This window comes from Oryx dammah, unplaced genomic scaffold (assembly GCF_014754425.2).
Source record: "Oryx dammah isolate SB20612 unplaced genomic scaffold, SCBI_Odam_1.1 HiC_scaffold_6, whole genome shotgun sequence".
NCBI lineage: Eukaryota > Metazoa > Chordata > Mammalia > Artiodactyla > Bovidae > Oryx > Oryx dammah.
Window position 1 is genome coordinate 6,782,004 of NW_024070190.1, and position 8,781 is coordinate 6,790,784.

An 8,781-nucleotide genomic window follows, 5' to 3' on the forward strand; every position below is an offset into this window, starting at 1 on the left:
CAATCCAGTGTTCTTTCTCACCCTGCTCTCTGCCTTCATCTTCCTATGAGGTTCTCCCCTTGTGGGTGTCTGTGTCTAAATTTCCCACTTTATAAGATCCTAATGACTTCATTTTAACTTGATTGCTTCTATAAAGATCCTATCTCCAAATAAGATCACCTTCTAAGCTATGGGGGGTTAGGACACCAACATAACCTTTCATGGGAACAGAATTTAGCCCATCACTGGTTTCATGACTTTAAGCAAGTAGCTGAGACCCATAGAATCTTGGTTTCTTCATCTGTGAAGTCAGGATTTTAAAAATACCTACTTCACAGGCTTTTTCTTAATAACTATTATCAGATTAGATAAGGGATTTAGTTTTGTTTTCGAAGCAAGTTACAGAACAGTGAGTTTAGTTGCTATAATCTGGGTTAAAAGAGGTGGGGCAACCCTCCATCCATTCTGTGTGTGTGTGTGTGTGTGTGTGTGTGTGTGTAGGGGTGTTGGTGGGTGGGTGTGACAGATGCGTGCCATAGATTGCCTATCTAAACCATCAGACCATCAGAGCCTAAGGCAAGCTCCAACAGAAACCACGTATCAAGTAAACATGCTGACTTCCAATTTTTCACTCAAATGTAAGGCCATATCAACATTAAAAATCAAGACTAGGCACTTTTGGTGCTGTTAAATCAGCTTTATCATTTTGTTTACAGTTGGCGGCAGGTTCCCCAAACTTCCTGATCAGATCTTCCGAGAGAGTTGGTTCCGGTTGGTCTGAGCAGAGCAGGACTGAAGGATCTATGTTTCCCCAGCCCCTCAGCTTGCCTCATGGGACCAACCCAGGAATCCCAGCAAAGTAGATGAGGGCTCCTCTCACCACGGAGGGCCTGACTTCTCATGTCCTGCTGCTGACTGGCCAGGTGTGAGTCCATGAACCTGGGGGTTCTGTTCCCTCAGCTCCAACCTTGTGCCTGATTTTGAGTTGAGACCCCACAATCCTTTCCAGCTCTAAAATGCCATCCCTTGTCTTGTCTGTTCAGACTTGCCTGGATTATCGTATGCTCCTTGAATACCCCTGGCATCTTTTTCTGTGCATCTTTCGCCCAGCTGGCCTGGTCAGTGTTCTGTGCTCAGTGGGTATCCGGCCAAGCTGACCTGCTGATGGGCCAGAATTGAATGAGAAGAGCAGCTGGGGAGCCAGCACAGGCGAGAAAACCTTCAGTGAAGCCTCTCCCTGCTCAAAGAGCTCATTCTGCCCTTCAGGGAAAGCTGGGGACCCAGCTGGGCGGGTTTGTTTCAAGCTCACCTTTCCACACTTGGTGAATCACTGTTGCAAAAGATGGTTGGTTATTTAAGTGTCCTCAGCAGACTCAGTATTCTACGATGAGCCAATTGTTTTGATTTTGTTTTGTTTCATCGGATGAAAGAAAGTGTTACCCTCCTCTGCTGGTGGGAATGCAAGCCGGTGCAGCTGCTTTGGAAAAACATTTGATGGTTTCTTAAAATTCTAGGTGTACACTCCAGAGAAATGAAAACATGTCTACAGAGACACTTGTGCATGAATGTTTACAGAAGCATTATTCATAATAGGCAAGAGGTGGAAACCACCCAAATGCCCATCTGTAGATGACTAGATAAACAAATTGTGACATATCCACACAGTGGAACACTATTCAGTCATAGAAAGGAATGAAGTGCTGTCACGTGCAATGGCTTGGATGAACCTTGAAAACAGAATGTTAAGTGGAAGATACCAGACCAGAGGGTCCCGTATTCAATATGGGTCCCCAAATTTTTGGCACCAGGGACCAGTCTCATAGAAGATAATTTTTTCCTGGATCAGGGGTGGGAATTGTTTCAGGATAATTCAAGTATATTACATTTATTGTGTGTAAGCCTTATTTCTATTATTATTACATCAGCTCTACCGCAGGTCATCAAGCATTAGATCTCAGAGTTCGGGGGCCCCTGCAATGCTGTGTGCTTCCTTTTATATGAAATGTCCAGAATAAGCAAATCTATAAAGATAGAATGCATATTAGTTGCTGCTGCCAGGGCCTTGGAGAAGTGGAAACAAGAATGACCCCTTCCTCCCTGTGGAGCCCTCAGGGTGATGAAAAGGTTTGAAACTAGAGAGAGATGAAGGTTGCACAGTTCTGAATGCATGAAATGCCGCGGGGTCATACCCTTTAAAATGGTCCATTGTGTGTTATGTGAATTTCACATCCCTGTAAACAGAGGAAAGGGTAAAAGAACGTGTGGTGGCGGGAAGAGACAGAGAATGGGAACGAGAAGGAGGGAGGTGGTATGATTATGCCTGATGTGAATTTTCTCAGTTCAAAGGAAAATGTGACCCTGTGTCACTGAAACAGAACAGGGTATTAGTCTGATTACAGCGACCACATATCCCCTCTAAGGGCTGGAAGTGTCATCATTTCCTCCAGCTAGGAGCAGCGTTTGGTACTGTGAGTCACAAGATGCTGTGGTCAGTGCGAAGTCTTTTCCAGCACAGAGGATTCTGCTCTGACTCTGAGCCACACAAGTTTCTTCCAGCTCTGGGGTCTGGTCCCCAACCTTGGGGCTCAGTGGGAACTTGGGGGACCCAGGACAGTGTGAGCCCTTCTAGGCTGCAGAGCCACCAGGCCACAGGTAGAGACCCCTTTGTGTCAGCTCTTAACTGGGTAAGACCCGCTTTTCCTAGTGCTTGGCAGGGCAGAGATTTGGATTAAAAAACAATGGGGATTCGAACTGAACAACAGGGAAGACGTGCTGGTGGTCAGTCTGGAGGTCGCTTTGGAAGGGTCTCAGTATAAGCCCTTTGCTGCCGGTCTTTGTAGCCCTCATGTCATATCCCTTTCAAATGAGTTTGGATGAAAGTCTCAGGTGAAGTTGACCGTATAACAAGGCCAATTCAGGATGAAGACGGAGTTCTGCAGAATTTATTAACTCAGCAGTCACACCCACGTGGGATATCTGAATGATAGACCTTGGCTGCTAGCCTTGATTTCTGCCAGCAGGTCTACCCTACTGGGGCCTGGTATCTACTGGTGGGCATGCTCAAACAGCAAGGCCGTACTGCATAGCACAGGAAAGTATATTCAATACTTTGTGATGAATTATAATGGAAAAGAATACGAAAATGAATGTATATATATACACATATATGTATAACTGAGTCACTTTGCTGTGCAGCAGAAATTAACAGAACATTGTAAATCAACTATATGTCAATAAAATTGAAGAAAGGAACGAGGCCATCATGCCTCTCAGTCTAGGCTATGCCACAGTCAGGGTGAGGGTCTCGCGGTGCGTTCCAGGCTTCCCTGAGGACGCACGCTCTCTTAGAAGGCTGAGCCTGGGAAGATCCAGGACTCTGCTAGGACAGCCAGTCAGTTCCCTCCAGCAGTTCAGGTAGTGATTTCTAGTTCAAGATCTGCGCTCAGAATGTAACAGAGAACTTTGTATTCTATTACAAGGTAATCTCTAAAGGGATGTTGCCTATAAGCTTAAATTATATACAATTGCCCATCTCTGGCCGGAGAAGGCAATGGCAACCCACTCCAGTGTTCTTGCCTGGAAAATCCCATGGACAGAGGAGTCTGGTAGGCTGCAGTCCATGGGGTCGCACAGAGTCAGACATGACTGAAGCGACTTAGCAGCAGCAGCAGCAGCCCATCTATGGGAACCCTGCTTCCCAGGTAATGAGTGTTAAGATAAAATACCTTTGTTTATCTCACAAGAAACAACTTGACCAAGCCCACCTGTGAATGACTACAGGGAGGAAGAAATTAACACATTCCCTCCAGAGACAGACAAGAACCAGGAAATGTTTCACTTTACTCCCTCTCCTTTTGGTATAAAAGGAGCCTGAATTCTAACCCAGGCAAGATGGTTCTTGGGGATGAGTCTACCATTTTCTCCATCTGCAGGCTTTCTGAATAAAGTTCCTTGCCCCAACAACTCATTTCTCAGTTTATCAGCCTGTCATGAGGCGAGCAGAATGAGCTTGGACTCAGTAACAGGATGACCTTCTCAGCCTCACAGCCCCCTGGTGAGCCCCTGCTGGAGTCTCCTACTCAGTGGGAAGGACGAGGTGGTCCTTGAAGGGATGGTCACCCTTTAGAAGACCTCACTGCCCTGAGCCTGTTCTGATGTAAAATGCACAGTCCCCTCAGATTCCTGTTGTGATGGCTATTTTCTTATTTGAGTTTTTGGACAAATGACTTCATTGTTCTCCAACCTGTGACTTTCAGTAAAGCACTCAGTCTTTTAATCAGATCATTAAAATCAAATGAAAAATTTAGTTTTCATTTAAAAATTTAAATGAAATTTCATTGAATATGGAAAAGTATTCATATTTACTTTTATAAAAGTACAGCACAGTTGTGAGACTGTAGTCCTGACTTGCTCCCCTCACTGCACTCCCCCCATACATAACCCTGCCTGAATACCACCCTGGTGCTCCAGTAATGGAATCTGTGCCAGGTCATGTCTCCAGGGCTGGAGCTTATGGCCACCCCATCACATGGTGTGGCAACTCATGCTTCTTAATCAGAGCATCAGATGACTTAGCGCAGTCATGCTCTTATTTTTACAAAGCTTCTCTGCAGCCACGCCTGCTCTTAGATCGCGGGCCTTTCTTTGGCACCACTTCAACAACTCAACCAATTTCCTGTGCCAAGGGCCCTTTCTCCAAGATTTCTTCTCACATGAGCCACCCCATTAGAGCCCAGACTGACTTCAGGGCATTCACTGGAGGGGTGGGCCATTCCACTGGTTTGGCTGCTGTGAAAAAAGAGCTGTGGAATTGGAGACAGAGTGAAGGCTGGGTTTGACTTTTGCTTTTGCCCCTTGGTAGCTGTGTGACTTTAAAAAAGTTACTTAACTTCTCTGGGCTTCCCATTCTACATTTGTGAAACAGGACTTACAAACAGAAGGCAAGAAAAGAAAGAGCTCAGTCCCCAGAGAGGGACAGAGATGCATTTAAACCCTACCTCTGGAGCTTGCCCAGATTGTGACCCTGGCAATCCCCTGACCTACCAAAGCCCCAGATGTCAGGTATTATGAATGGGAGACCCCATCTGCCTCTGGGAGTCCTTTGAAAAATTAAAAGAGAAAATGTATGTGTCATGCCTGGCACGTGTTTGGGCACCAAAGAAATTTTTTTTTTTTTTTACTATAAAACAAAGGTCAACCATGCCAGATATCTAGCTTCATAAACTTTGAAAGGATTAAATTCATAATATATATGAAAACATGCTGTAAACTATAAAGAATCTAAAATGTCATTATCATTATCATAATCTATTTTTTCTCTCAGGCCTATCAAACTGTAAAAAAGTTTGGAAAAAAACAGTACAATAAATATCTGAATATTCTTTCCCTAGATTCACCAGTTGTTAGTATTTGCGCCCTTCTTCTGTATATCTGTATCTATTTCAATCTCTATTTATCGACTTAGCACCACTGTCAAACCATTTAAAAGTAAGTTGCAAGCATTATACTTGACACTCAATTACTTTAGCATATATCTCCTGAGAATAGCATCATTCTTTCAGCGGTAAAGAATCCGCGTGCAGTGCTGGAGACGCAGGAGACACAAGTTGGATCCTGGATTGGAAACATCCCCTGGAGGAGGGTATGGCAATACACTCTAGTATTCTTGCTTGGGAAATCCCATGGACAGAGGAGCCTGGCGGGCTACAATCCATAGGGTAGCAAAAAGCCAGACACAACTGAGCGACTGAACACACACATATACTTTATATAACTAACTACTATTTTTACCAAGAACTTTACCATACATAAAATACTAGTATCGTATATACAGTCTACACTTTCTCCAATTAGACACGCAGTTCCAATACAGGATCCCACATTTCTTTTGGTGACTGTCTCTTTAGTCATCTTTCTTTTATTTTATTTTGATGTGGACCATTTTTAAAGTCTTTATTGAGTTTGTTACAATATTGCTTCTGTTTTATGTTTTGTTTTTTTGACCACGAGGCATATGGTATGTGGGATCTTAGTTCTCTGACCAGAGATCGAACCTGCACTCTCTGCACTGGAAGGCAAAGTCTTAACCACTGGACCCCCAGCCTTCTTTACTCTAGAGCTATGCCATTCAATACAGAAGTCCACAGTTGTATGTGACTGTTTTTCAAAAAAACATTTTTGGAGTATAGTTGATTTATAATGTTGTGTTAGCTTCCAGTGTACAATACAGTGATTCAGTTACACATATACAACAACCACTCTTTATTTTTTTTAGATTCTTTTCCTAAATAGGCTATTACAAACTATTGAGTGGAGTTCTCTGTGCTATACAGCAGGTTCTTATTAGTTATCTGTTTTATATACAGTGGTGTATATATGTCAGAAAAATGTGGACTACTTCACAAATTTGCATGTCATCCTTCCACAGGGGCCATGCTAATCTTCTCTGTATCATTCCAGTTTTAGTCTATGCACTGCCAAAGCAAGCACTGTATATGGCTCTTGAGCCCTTGAAATATGGCTGGCCCAAATTGAGTGTATTTAAGCCTTAGCACACACACAAAAAATGTACATTATTTCATCAGTAATTCTGCATATTGATTGCATATTGAAATAATAATACATTGAATGTATTGGGCTAAAAATACATTATTAAAAGTAGTTTTACCTGTGGCTATTTAAAATTTTTAACTTGCATATATAGCTCACATTACATTTCTATTGGACAGTACAGTTCTAGAATATTTCTCTCTTGTCATTTTTTTTCCTCTTGTGATACTGACATTTTTGTTGTTGTTGCTGGCACACTGTGTGACATGCAGAATCTTATTTCCCCAACCAGGGATCAAACCTGGGCCCCAGTGGTGGAAAATTGGAGTCTTGACCATTGGGCCACCAGGGAATTCCCAGACACAAACGTTTTTGAAGAGTCCAAGCCAGTTGTCTTGTTGAAGGCTCTACAGTCTGAATTTGTTTCCTTTTGAGTAGATCTGGCTTAATCTTTCTGACAAGGATATGACCTGGGTGGTAGTTTACACCTCGTGTCAGGAGGCTCACAGTGTCTCGTTGTTGGGACTGCAAAGTCTGATCGCTTGGTTACGGTGGCATCTGCAGATCTCTCTGATATAAAGTCCCCCCAAGCCTTGTAGTCAATAAAGAACCTTAGGTGATCCTCTGAGAACACGGCACATCGTTCTGCACCATCCTTTATCCAATGGTGTCAGCATCTAGTGATGATATTTGTCTCTATCAAAAATCGCTCCAAACAAACGGTCTTAACTTTTTAACTCAGTGCTCAAATAATTTCCTGCTTGTGTCATTTATCCTAAGACAGTGTGGACAGTTTGCTGACTTATAAATCTCATCCATTACTGGATGCATACCTTTCTCTGGCATAGAATCCAGCTTGTATTTGTGCTCATGTCCAGTCACTCAGTCGTGTCCAACTCTTTGTGACCCCATGGACTGTAGCCTGCCTGGCTCCTCTGTCCAAGGGGTTCACCAGGCAAGAATACCAGAATGGGTTGCCATTTCCTCCTCCAGGGGGTCTTCCTGACCCAGGAATTGAATCTGAGTCTCCTGTGTCTCCTGCATTAGCAGGTGGATTCTTTACCACTGAACCACCTGGGAAGCCCTAGAATTGGGAATACAACATATTTTATATCATCTTTATTGACAGTTATTTAGTCCTGTTTCTTTCTATTAAAAATATTGATTCCGTGAACATCCTTTTAAATGGCACATACAAACAAAATGGCACATTCCTTCTTTGAGACATATTCCTGGAAGTGGTATTGCTGAGTATGTTTACTGAAATTTTTGACACTTGTAGTCAGATGGCCCTCCAGAAATATTGCACTGTTCACACCTTCAGTGAATCATCCAGGATGCTTTCAGCTGCAAAGGAACAACAATCCCCAATACAAACTGGCTTTAAGAGAAAGATATTTATCTTCTCACACAAACCAGAACCCCAGTTGAAAGGTACAATATACACTGTTTTTACTCAACTTCATTTTTTCGAAAGACACTGGTTGGGAATCAACAAGCAAACTGCATGTTGACAGTTTGGAAAATAATGGCTTGAAATACTTGGATTCCATTCTGGAGCTGGAGAGAGGAGGCTACCTGAGCAAATTGTGACTTAGGAATGGAGGAGTAGAGATCCATCATCTTATCTACAAGGGCGAGCAAAGCACACTGTTCTCAGGCCCTCCCCTCCCTGGACATCACTCAGCTTCCTAGTCCTTGCCAATCTAACAAGTGAATAATCTCTTTTAAAATTTCATCTGTGAAACAGATGGCATGGGCAAGCAGTATTGTATAGCATAGTATTATGAGAGACCCACCTGGATTCATGGTCTGAAAGCACCACTTATCAGCTGTGTGAACTGGGGCAAGTTATTTAAACTCTTTGTGCCTCTGGCTCCTCATCTCTAAAATAAAAATGACCATATCTACCTTATAGTCTTGCTATGAGAATGAAAAGATATAATTTGTGTAAAATGCTTAGCACAATAAGTGCATTTCAAAAAGCAACTGCTTTATCACGGGCAGATTTCTGTGGCTCTGTATGTGCGTGCTAAGTTGCTTCAGTCGTGTATGACTCTTTGTGATCCTATGGGCTGTAACCCGCCAGGCTCTTCTGTCCATGAGATGCTCCAGGCAAGAATACTGGAGTGGGCTGCCATTTCCTTCTCTGGGGGATCTTTCCGACCCAGGGATTGAACCCGTGTCTCTTATGTCTCCTGCATTGGCAGGTGGGTTCTTCACCACTAGTGCCACCTGGGAAGCCCCTTCTGT

The 8,781-nt window shown here is 43.2% G+C and overlaps 1 non-coding gene across 1 annotated transcript; it reads right to left on the reverse strand.

Moving 5' to 3' along the window:
* Positions 1-6,361: 6,361 nt before the first annotated feature.
* On the reverse strand, positions 6,362-6,466 carry LOC120865522. The gene has a single exon (XR_005721430.1). It is a non-coding gene; the product is annotated as a U6 spliceosomal RNA (small nuclear RNA).
* Between the last annotated feature and the right edge of the window lie 2,315 nt (positions 6,467-8,781).